Here is a 12,661-nt window from a genome sequence, read left to right on the forward strand (position 1 = left end):
TCTGGAACCTATGACTGGAGATTTATTTACGGCAAGATTTGCTGATTGTCATTTTGATGAATCAGTATACCCAACATTAGGGGGAGAACATAAGCAGATGAAAAATGAGATAGATTGGAATTCATTGTCACTATCTCATTTAGATCCTCGAACAAATCAATGTGAGCAAGAAGTTCAAAAGATGATTTATTTGCAGAATATTGCAAATCAACTGCCGGATGCATTTACTAACCTTCCACGGGTTACTAAATCGCATATCCCAGCTGCTAATGCTCAAGTTCGAGTTGATGTCCCGGTAGGACAACTTATTCAGGCAAATGAATCTAGACCACGCTTAAAACGTGGAAGACCATTTGGTTCCAAAGATAAAAATCCTCGAAAAAGGAAAGGAATGAATGATCAAGATGATCATAATTTGGAGGCGAGTGCTCAAGAAGAGCCCAGAGACACAACAAATTGTGATACCACCAAGGAGGTCCAAGTACCTGAAAATAATGAGAATGAAGAAATCTCAATAAGTTATGTCTCGACAGGAAAATGGTGGAACCGAAATAATATTGTGGTCGATAATATTTTTGCTTATAATGTTGCCATTGACATAATGCAACAAGATAAGGATCTTGAACCAAAATCTGTCGATGAATGCAGATAGAGAAATGATTGGCCAAGATGGAAGGATGCAATTAAAGCAGAGTTAACTTCACTTGAAAAACGTGAAGTTTTCGGATCAATAGTTCGAACACCTGAAGGTGTCAAGCCAGTAGGGCACAAATGGGTTTTTGTGCGTAAACGAAATGAAAAGGGTGAAGTCGTAAGATATAAAGCACGACTTGTAGCCCAAGGTTTTTCGCAAAGACCTGGCATTGACTATATGGAAACATATTCCCCTGTGGTGGATGCAATTACTTTCAGGTATCTAATGAATTTGGCAGTTCATGAAAAGCTTGAAATGCAGTTAATGGACGTGGTCACTGCCTATTTATATGGCTCATTGGACCACGACATTTTTATGAAAATTCCCGAAGGGTTCAAAGTGCCTGAAGCATACAAGGATTCTCGAGAAAATTGCTCAATAAAACTTCAAAAATCCTTGTACGGGTTGAAACAATCAGGGCGAATGTGGTACAATCGTCTTAGCGAATATTTGCTAAAAGAAGGATATAAAAATGATCCAATTTGCCCTTGTGTCTTTATGAGAAGGTCTGGATCTGAATTTGTCATAATAGCAGTATATGTTGATGATTTAAATATTATTGGAACTCCAGAAGAACTTCAAAGGCAGTAAAATGCCTGAAAAAGGAGTTTGAAATGAAAGATCTTGGAAAGACAAAATTTTGTCTTGGTCTACAAATTGAACATTTTACAAATGGGATATTTGTCCATCAGTCAACATATACTGAAAATATTTTAAAGAGATTTTATATGGATAAAGCACACCCATTGAGTACTCCAATGGTTGTGAGATCTCTTGATATTAATACAGATCCGTTTCGGCCTTATGAAAATGATGAAGAACTTATTGGTGCTGAAATATCATACCTTAGTGCAATTGGTGCATTAATGTATCTTGCCAACAATTCTAGACCAGATATAGCTTTCTCAGTAAACTTGTTAGCAAGATTTAGTTCTTCACCAACACGCAGACACTGGAATGGAATTAAGCATATATTCAGATACCTTCGAGGTACCATTGATATGGGATTGTTTTACTCAAATGATTCCACGTCACAATTGATTGGTTATGCAGATGCGGGATATTTATCTGATCCCCATAAAGGTCGATCGCAAACAGGCTATTTATTTACATGTGGTGGTACAGCTATATCATGGCGTTCAACAAAGCAAACTATGGTTGCCACTTCCTCAAATCATGCAGAGATAATAGCCATTCATGAAGTAAGTCGAGAATGTGTTTGTTTAAGATCAATAACTGAACACATTCAAGAAACATGTGGTCTTTCTTTGACAAAAGACGCTCCAACAATATTGTATGAAGACAATGCTGCATGTATAGCTCAACTGAAGGGAGGATACATCAAAGGAGACAGAACAAAACATATTTCACCAAAATTCTTTTTCACTCATGATCTTCAAAAGAAGGGTGAAATAGATGTCCAACAAATTCGTTCAAGTGACAATTTGGCGGATATGTTCACCAAAGCATTGCCAACATCAACCTTTGAGAAAATGAGATACAAAATTGGAATGCGTCGTGTTCGAGATATTAAGTGATATTTTCATCAGGGGGAGCAAAATACGCGCTGTACTCTTTTTCCCTTAGTCAAGGTTTTGTCCCACTGGGTTTTTCTGATAAGGTTTTTAATGAGGCAGCACTCAAGGCGTATTATCAGATATGTGTACTCTTTTTCCTTCATTAGGCTTTTTCCCACTGGGTTTTTCATAATAAGGTTTTAACGAGGCACATTTCTCGTGGACATCCAAGGGGGAGTATTATCAACCAAGTAATATCAACCAAGTAATATCAACCAAGTAAAATAGTTGTCCACTTAAAATGGTGGATAGTCCATTTACTTTTTAAGTGGGTAAAATGCCCATTAATATTTTCCTCCACTTGTAAATATGGCTATAAATATATCTTTAAACTTCAATGTAAAAACACACAAAACACATAAAAGAAAGAATTGCTATTACTCTCTCTATATTACTACTCTCTCTATTAACACTTTCTATATACATATTATCTTGTTCTTCTTCCTTTATAAAATTGTCAAGTTAGTTAATTCATAACATCTAAAAAATAATTAATTATATAGCATTAATTGGGTTTTGAAAATGAAAAGCAATATAGCTCTTGAAAAAACTTCAAATAATTTGAGAAAAATGATAGATCAGGTCAACTAGGTTCTATTATAATACACATATAAATGACAACGTCATATAAATATTTCGTGATGTAACCTTAACAATTTTAAACGGTTATAATTACATCATGAGTTTCTTAGATTTTGTGATCAGTTGTACAACGAAATAATTTATTTTTTTTAAAATCGAATAATTTAATATGTTTTATAACAAAGTCGAGTATGTTGGGTATAGGCCAGTTTAATTAAAGGGGGAAAATTTTTAATTTCATTCATTAAATATGACACGTAATAAATAATAGGAATTTTTACATTAATAAATTCTTTTATATTAATTATTTTTTTTGGATACTTCTTTTATTTTATTATTATTACAACTTATATCATAATTTACCTTAAAATCACTTATTGCTTCCCTCATTTTTCTCCTTCTCCGGCCAAACCTCGCAGGAGATGATTTATCCGGTGAACAAAACAAGATCACAACCACCCTAACTCTCATTTTTTGTTCTCACCTCCACATCACCATCAAATAGACCCAACAACAATAAACAACACAATAACCAAAATAAAAAGTAACCAAATTCCAATAAAAAATTAGGAGCTTCGACGAGCTCTATGTAAATCGACGATGTCCAGTATCTATTTTTCTTTCTTTTTACGTTAATTTTTATTTTATTTTTCAACTTTGTAACTATTAAAATCAAAGAAGATTGTAGTTTCTATGTCCGTTGCTTAAATAGAAGTGTAGAACATAAATTGGTGGTATTGTTAGATCTGAATAGAACACTGATTATGTTCGTTGATTCGATGAGCTTCATGGAAATTGACGTTTAGATCTGACCAAAAAATTCTCTCCAACGTTTAGATATGGTGATGGTGTTTGGACCAAAAATAGGAGAAAAAGGAATTTAATGATTGTGGGTGGACTGCGTGGTGATTTGTTTTGGAATTGGCTTGAGCTACTGATAGTCTGATGGTGGTAAATCACCAAACGAAAATATGCATCTTTGAAACGGTGTATTAAATATAAATAATAGTTGTAATACAATTTGAATTCAATATTATATATTATTATGAATTTAATTATTGTTATTTCAACATAAATATAATATATTTCTAACAACGTAAACTAATTTAAATAGAAGAAGGAGAGAGAGAAATGGAAGAAAAGAGAAGGAGAGAGGGAGGAGGGGCGGGGGCGGGGGGAATAGACAGATTGTTAAAAAAATTATATTATTGATGATAACTGTCATGGGCTAATTTCTATAGCACGTGGGACAACTTAAACAGCGTGCACGGCTTGCCTAAGTTAAGACCTGATCAACAAGAAAGCACACCAAGTGCTAGAACAAAACGTCCACACAAACAGCCACAAACTAGAAATAAAGAGAGGGAGAAGCTTTGGGAGGCAAGTGCCAATTTTCTGATTTTTAAATTCAAGATTAGTTACAATATATGCTGCCTAAAGGGCTTATATAGATACAGGAAATAAAACAAAGGCTGGTAGCCCAATAATTCACTCTACTATGGCTGTCTATACAAGCAATAATAAAATATTGAAAAGCTGTCAGGCCTGCTCACTGTCCCCAAGGCAGCAGGCTGCATGCTGGCACAGCTTCACAAGCTGCCTGGACCACCAAGCTGCTGCAATCCAGTGTAGCTGCGTGCGGGGCGGTACACGTTCCCCCACCTGAGTTGGTGACGACCCCGGCGCCACAAAACAGCAAGTATTCTTGGACCTTGCGGCGAAACTGCCACAAGTTCTCATACTTCTCCCAACTTGCCTTCTCTGGCGAAGTCCCTTTCCAGTGCACAAGGAACTGCGCGCTTGTATTATTCCACCCCTTGCCGCACACCAACTGATGGTCAATAATGGCTTCAATCTGCTTGCCTACGACCGATGGAGCAATAAAGATTTGGGGACGACTGCCTTGTCCTCGCCCCTTGTCTTCCGTATCTTCAAAGTAAGGCTTCAATTGACTAGCATGGAAGACATGGTGTATCTTCAAATGATGTGGCATGTCGACCCTATAAGAAATCTTGCCTGCCTTGGCAATGATCTCAAAAGGCCCTTCATATCATCGAATCAGGTTTTGATTTACCTTCCTCAGCGATTTGAATTGCCGGGGATTAAGCTTAACCATCACATTATCCCCAATACGGTAATCAGTGGGATGCTGCTTACAATCAGCAAATTTCTTCATCTTTTGGGCTACTTTATCAAGATAGGACCTTGCAAGGTCGATTTGTTCTTCCCAGGCCTTTGCCATGTGATAGGCCCCTAGGATCTTTAAGCCGGCGTTAACAGGTAGCGACTGAGGTGTGTTGGGCTGCTGCCCAATAGCTAATTCAAAAGGGCTCCGCCCTGTGGCCTCACTCCGCTGCAAGTTATAGGAGAATTGGGCAGTGTCCAATAATTTAGCTCAATCCTTCTGGTTGGCGCTGACATAGTGCCGCAAATAGCATTCCAAGAGTCCATTGATACGCTCCGTGTGCCCATCCGTTTGAGGATGGAAGCTGGTGGAAAAATGTAATTCGGAACCAAGTAGGCTGAACAACTCCCTCCAAAAGGCTCCAGTGAACCTTGGATCACGATCGCTAATGATGTGCTTAGGCACACCCCAGTGTTTGACAACATCCCTCAAGAAGAGACGTGCAGCCTCCTTCGCCTTGTAACTCGCCGTAGTGGCAGTAAATGTTGCGTATTTGGAGAACCGATTGACAACAACCATAATAGTGCCAAACCCCTCAGAGTTCGGCAAGCAAGTGATAAAGTCCATAGTGACGCTGTCCCATGGTCTCTCCGCAATAGGCAATGGCTCAAGTAGTCCGCCAGGTGCTTTGCTCTCAACCTTGTCCTGTTGGAAAACAAGACAGGTGCGAACATATACTTCGATATCATCCTGCATACGCGGCCAATAATAGGATGATTCAAGCAAAGCTAATGTCCGCTTCTGCCCTGGGTGGCCCGCCCAAGTAGAATCATGCCCCTCCTTTATCAATGTGCGCCTTAGGTTTGCCCACCTTGGCACGTACATACGCCTGCCTGTAGTGTACAGCAGGCCATTCTGCTCCCAAAACTTCTTTTTCTTGCCCTGCTGGGCTAGGACAAGGAGCTGCTTCACTACGGGATCGTACTGCATACCTTCTTTGATGTTTTCAATAACGTTGCTGCACGTTGAGCTGATGAGAGAAGCCAGGACAATCTTCCGGCTTAGAGGTCGGCTACTACATTAGCCTTCCTAGGCTTGTGCTCAAAGGTGAAATCAAATTCTACCAAGAAGTCTTGCCAGCGGGCTTGCTTGGCAGTCAGGGTCTTTTGTGTTTGGAAATATGTCGTCGCGACATTGTCCGTCTTCACAATAAAATGAGCCCCTAATATGTAGTGACGCTAAGTCCTTAGGCAGTGGACTACGGCCGTCATTTCCCTCTCATGAGAAGAGTAACGCCATTCAGCATCATTCAATTTTCTTCTCTCAAAAGCTATCGAGTGGCCCTCTTGCATTAGGACGCCACCAATGGCAAAATTAGATGCATCTGTGTGGATTTCGAAGGCCTTAGAAAAACTAGGCAGCGCCAAGACCGGTTCTTTGGTGATGGATGCCTTAAGCTCCTCAAATGCCTTGCTGCACTTGTCATCCCATTTCCACTCCCGACCCTTTTTCAGCAGGTCAGTGAGCGGAGCTGCAATTGCTGAATAGGCGAAAATAAATTGCCGGTAGTAATTGGCAAGGCCAAGAAAGGACCGAAGCTTGGGCACTTTCGTTGGGGTCTCCCAATTCTGGATTGCCTTCACCTTGTCACCATCCATTTTTATCTCACCATGGCAAATAGTATGCCCAAGGAATTGAATGGTGGGTTGTGCGAAACTGCATTTCTCTCGCTTGACGCACAGCTCATTGTCCCGCAATATTTGGAACACTTTGCACAAGTGCTCTACATGTTCCTCCATACTGTTGCTATAAATCACAATATCATCCAAATAGATGACAACAAACTGATCCAAAAATGGGTGGAAGAGCTTATTCATCAATGTACAAAATGTGGCAGGTGCATTTGTCAAGCCAAATGGCATGACCAGCCACTCAAACGCCCCATAACAAGTTACACAAGTTGTTTTGGGCTCATCCCCTTCAGTAATGCGGACCTGATAATAGCCTTTTCTCAAGTCCATTTTTGTGAACACCTTCGCTTGGCCTAAGCGATCAAATAGATCCACAATCAAAAGGATCGGATATTTATTCTTTACAGTTACTTTATTCAAGGCGTGGTAGTAAATACATAACCGCAGCGTCCCTTCCTTCTTCTTTTGGAACAAGACAAGTGCACCAAAGGGTGCCTTCGATGGTCGTATATGACCTGCATCCAACAAATCCTTAAGCTGCCTCTTTAGCTCAGCCAACTCCTGGGGCGCCATGCGATAGGGGGACATGGCAGGCGGCTTCGCCCCTAGAATTAATTCAATCTCATGATCAACCTTCCTTCGCGGGGGCAACCACTAGGGAAGCTCTTCAGGCATCACGTCCTTATTATTTTCAAGGACCCGTTCAATACAAGGAGGCAAAGGTACTACCTCAAGAGAGTCGTCGGCGACTCCAGTCAAGGCAACAAGGAAGGTTGGCTCCCCTTTCTTGAAGCCTTTGACAAGCTGCATAGCCGACAGGTGCATTTCGTTTTGTGGTACCCGAATAAGGGGTACCACGCATGATCCTCCAGCATTTTTGATGTGTAATTGGTTGAGACACGGCGAGATAAACACGTTGATCTCATACCAGAAGTCAAGTCCCAATACAATATCAAAAACGTCCATTGGTGCTACAGTGAAGTCCGTTAGTCTAGCCCATTCTCCTAAAGAAATTCGTACCTTAGGGGCAACCCCGTGGACAGTAGTGGGAAGTGCATTGACAGTTTTCAACAAAGTGTCACTGGATACATAGGACAGTCTCAAATCCTTAGCTCGCTCCTCCGTCACAAAATTATGCGTTGCACCTGTATCCATCATTATCCGCACGTCTTTGCCGTTCAGCTTGGCATCGACAAACAAAGACTCTCTTAGCCTAATTTTAGGTGGCTGCACAGCAAGTGAAGCCAGAGTCATGTGGTTAAACAATGTCATATGGTTGAACAAACCAACAGCTTTGTTCCCGCCTTGCTCCGCTCCTTCAGCCTGTCCGCCACGCTCACCGGGCTGTCTGCCGGCTTGCGCCAATGTTTGTTCTTGCTGCTTTTGTGCAGCAACCATGGCACTCAACTTGCCCAGCGAGGGACCGTAACGGGCAGCATGTGTGGTCTTCCCACATAAATAGCAACCTTCACGATGAGGAGCTCCTTTCTTGCGATCCTCATAATTTTTGCGGAAATTAGAAGGTTGATTTTGATTGTTACCTCTAGTGTCGCTGCCGCAGTTGGGAACAAACTTGCCCTTGTTCCTATTGTTATCGCCTTTAGGAGGAACATTTTTGCTCCTATTGTCCCTCCCTTTTGATGGTTTTGCCCGAAAATCGTTCAAGGATTCTGCCACTGCTATAGCCTCATCAACGTCACCGACTTGACGCCTTTGCAACTCTTGTTTGGCCCAATTTTGGAGGCCATCCAAGAAGTAAAATAGCAAGACCTCACTGGTCAAGGACGGAATTTGTAGGGTGAGTTTTGTGAACTCCTTCACATAGTCATGAACAGTGGAAGTTTGTTTCAACTCCCTCAACCTCCGTCGGGCTTCATGCACTACATTTTGAGGGTAGAACTGCCGCTTGAGTTCTTCTTTAAAATGCCTCCACTCATCAATGGAACAGGTCCCCCACTCCATGTCTGCCTTTTTCCTGCACCACCACAGCATGGCAGTGTCGCTCAAATACATGGCTGCCGTCCTGATTTTGGCAGCCTCACTGGTGATGTTCACGTGCTCAAAATAAGCATCCATCTGCCACACGAAATTTTCAACATCTTGTGCATTCCTTTCTCCACGAAACTCCTTTATCTTGGGAGCTTCTATGCGAGTCTCTCGAATATTTATGGGCCCAACTGCGCCCAAGCGGCCAGATTCCTCCACCTGCGCCTTCAAAGCCTTTAACTCTTCATGCAACGAAGAGAGAGCCTCCGTGAGCTTGAGTTCAAGGTTGGAGAGGCCTTCTCTGCCCTCCTCCGCCTGCTCAAGGAGATTTAATTTGACTTCATCTAGCCCTTCGAGTGCAACTGACTCAAGGGAAACAAAGTTGTTTTCGACATTTGCAAGACGCCTGTTCAGCGCCATCAACCCAGCCTCGATGCCAGTGATCTTTTCATCGAGATAGCTGGTTGATGAGCCGTCTCCTTCGTCAGTAACGTGGCTCTTGCCATTGGCAGGCGGCTAGGAAGTCTCCCTACCCCTGCTCTTGTCACGTTTCTTGGCGTTATTCCTACGAACCTCCACTTCTCATCCTGGACAGTTTCTTCGTTACACTGCGACTTCGACGTTATATTCGAATCAGTTGCTTTGATACCACTTATCACGAGCTAATTTCTACAGCACGTGGGACAACCTAAACAGCATGCACAACTTGCCTAAGTTCAGTCCTGATCAACAAAAAAGCACACCAAGTGCTAGAACAAAACATCCACACAAACAGCCACAAACTAGAAATAAAGAGAGGGAGAAGCTTTGGGAGGCAAGTGCCAATTTTCTAATTTTTGAATTCAAGATTAGTTACAATGTATGCTGCCCAAATGGCTTATATAGATACAGGAAATAAAACAAAGGCTGGTAGCTTAATAATTCACTCTACTATGGCTGTCTATACAAGCAACAATAAAATATTGAAAAGCTGTCAGGCCTGCTCACTGTCCCCAAGGCAGCAGGCTGCATGCTGGCACAGCTTCACAAGCTGCCTGGACCACCAAGCTGCTGCGATCCAGTGTAGCTATGTGCGGGGCGTTACATAATACATATTCTATTATTATAGGTGGTAATTATGAGGTCAATGTATATTGTTTATGTAAAAAATTGCTAAATAATAATTAAAAAATATTCTATACGAGCATAAGACAGATCCGAGCCTCAATTGTCACTTTAAAAAGAAAAGAAGAGAAAAAAAGCATTTCTTAATTATTTTTTTATAAAATAAATATGTTAGTTATATGGACAAAAGTGAGCCAAAAAAAATTAGCGGAGAGATATTTTTATCAAAATATGTAGATAAAAGATATATTTAGATTTTTTGAGATAATCCAAGCAACTCAAGTCATTTTTGGTCTATTTCCATAACTCTTTATGTTTTGATAGTTTCACTAAAAAAATTTCAAAATAGACTTTCATCTATAAAAAGTCATAAATAGTTTATTAATGTTGTAAATATGGATTTACTTTTCTCCTACCCTCACTGTTTTACCTAACTCTTTTTAGTCAATAATTGTCTGCTTAACTTTGGCTATAAATAGTCAATAAATGTGTGCAATTCAGTATACTGAGATCAAAAATAATTTTCTCTTCTCCTTCTATCTTCCTTTCTTGTCTTTTGCTTATTCTTCTTATAATTTAATTATTTTTACAACACGTTATTAGCACAAAACTCTAAATTTTTTCAGATAAATTAACTTCTATATCATATATATCTACTGAATAAATTTAATTTTAGTTGCCTTTGTTATTTCTAAATTAATTTATATCTCAATTTTTATCATATCAAATTTATCAAAACTTGAATTTGTGGCACTTGACATTACCGAAAAAAATTATTTGTCATGGATCTTTGATGTTGAAATTCACCTTGACGCTAAAGGTCTTGGTGATATTATTAAACAAGAAAATAAAGCATCAAGTCAAGATAAAATAAAAACCATGATAAAAAATATTTCTCTTGTTTGATTATGAAATAAGCTAATTGTTAATATAATATCTGGTAGCACAAAATTAATTGAAGAATCCGGAAAAGCTAAAGTTGTATTTATCAGAGGAACAAATTTAACAATTAATGAAACATTATATTGTAGTAAGTCTCAAAAAAATTTATTAAGTTTCAAAGACATTCGTCAAAATAGTTATCATATTGAGACTATAAATGATGAAAAGAATAAATATCTTTACATCACAACAATGATATAGGGTAAGAAATTTATATTTGAAATGTTATCCGTTCTTTCATACGGCTTATATTTCACAGGTATTAGCATGGTTGAAACACATGTCATAGTAAATCATTGGTTTACTAACTCAAATGTTTTATTATTTTGCATGACCGATTGGGCTATACGGTTCTAATATGATGCGCAAAATAGTAGAGAGTTCGCATGGATACTCTTTGAAGAACCAAAAGATTCTTCAATTTAAAGAATTTTCTTGTGCTGCATGTTCTTAAGAAAAAAATTGATACTAGACCATCAGTAATCAAAGTGGAATTAAATTCCCTGCATTTCTAAAACGTATATAAGGTGATATATGTGGGTCCATTCACCCATCATTTGGACCATTTAAATATTATATGATTTAATAAATGCATCTACAAGATGGTCACATGTGTTTTTATTATCAACTCATAATATGATATTTGCGAGATTACTTGCTCAAATAATTAAGTTAAGAGCACAATTTCCAGATTATGCAATAAAGACAATTCGTCTTGATAATGCTGATGAGTTCACATCTCATGCATTTAATAATTATTGTTTGTCCACTGAATAATAATTGAGCATCTGGTTGCTCATGTTCATACTTAAGATGGTCTAGCGGAATCATTGATTAAACGTTTACAATTAATTACTAGACCAATGTTAATGAGAACAAAACTTCTCATTTCATTATGAGGTCATGCTATTTTGCATGTAGCAAGTCTTGTATCGATCAGACCCATAAGTTATCATAAAGTCTCCAAATTACAATTGACTTTTGGTCAGGAGCCGAACATTTTCCATCTTAGAATATTTGGATGTGTAGTATATGTTTCAATTGCTCCACCACAATGCACAAAGATGGGAACACAAAGAAAATTAAGGATATATGTTGGGTATGAATCTCTTTCAATCATAAAATATTTGGAACTTATGACTAGAGATTTTTGTTTACTACAAGATTTGTTGATTGTCATTTTGATGAATCAGTATACCCAACGTTAGGAAAAAAAATAAACAGTTGAAAAAGAAAATAGATTGAAATGCATTATCATATCTCATTTAGATCCTCATACAAATACATGTGAACCAGAAGTTCAAAAGATAGGTCATTTGCAAAATATTGTAAATAAATTGCCAGATGCATTCACTGACCTATCAAGAGTTATTAAATCTCATATTTCAGCTACTAATGCTCCAATTCGAGTTGATGTTCCAGTAGAACAATTAATTAATGCAAATGAATCTAAACCACATTTAAAAAGTGGTAGAGCGATCGATTTCAAAAATAAAAATCCTCAAAAAAAAAAGGAACAAACAATCGAGATGGTCATGATATGAAAGAATATGCTCAAGAAGAGCGAGAAGACATAACAATTGATAAAACCTTGGAAGAGGGTAAGACGCCTGAAAATGATGAAGAAATTTCAATAAATTATGTCTCATTAGAAAAAATATGGAATCGAAATAATGTAATTGTCGACAATAGTTTTGCTTATAATATTGATATTGAAATAATGCAACAAAATAGGAATCTTGAACCAAAATCTGTCTATGAATGTAGACAGAGGAACGATTGGTCAAAATGAAAAGATACACTTCAAGTTGAATCAGCTTCGCTTGAAAAATGCAAAGTTTTCAGATCGATAGTCTGAACACCTGAAGGTATAAAATTAGTGGGCTACAAATGAGTCTTTGTGCGAAAACAAAATGAGAAAAATGAAGTCATAAGATATAAAGTACGACTTGTGGCACAA

Source organism: Solanum dulcamara, chromosome 9, assembly GCF_947179165.1.
Source record: "Solanum dulcamara chromosome 9, daSolDulc1.2, whole genome shotgun sequence".
Classification (NCBI taxonomy): domain Eukaryota; kingdom Viridiplantae; phylum Streptophyta; class Magnoliopsida; order Solanales; family Solanaceae; genus Solanum; species Solanum dulcamara.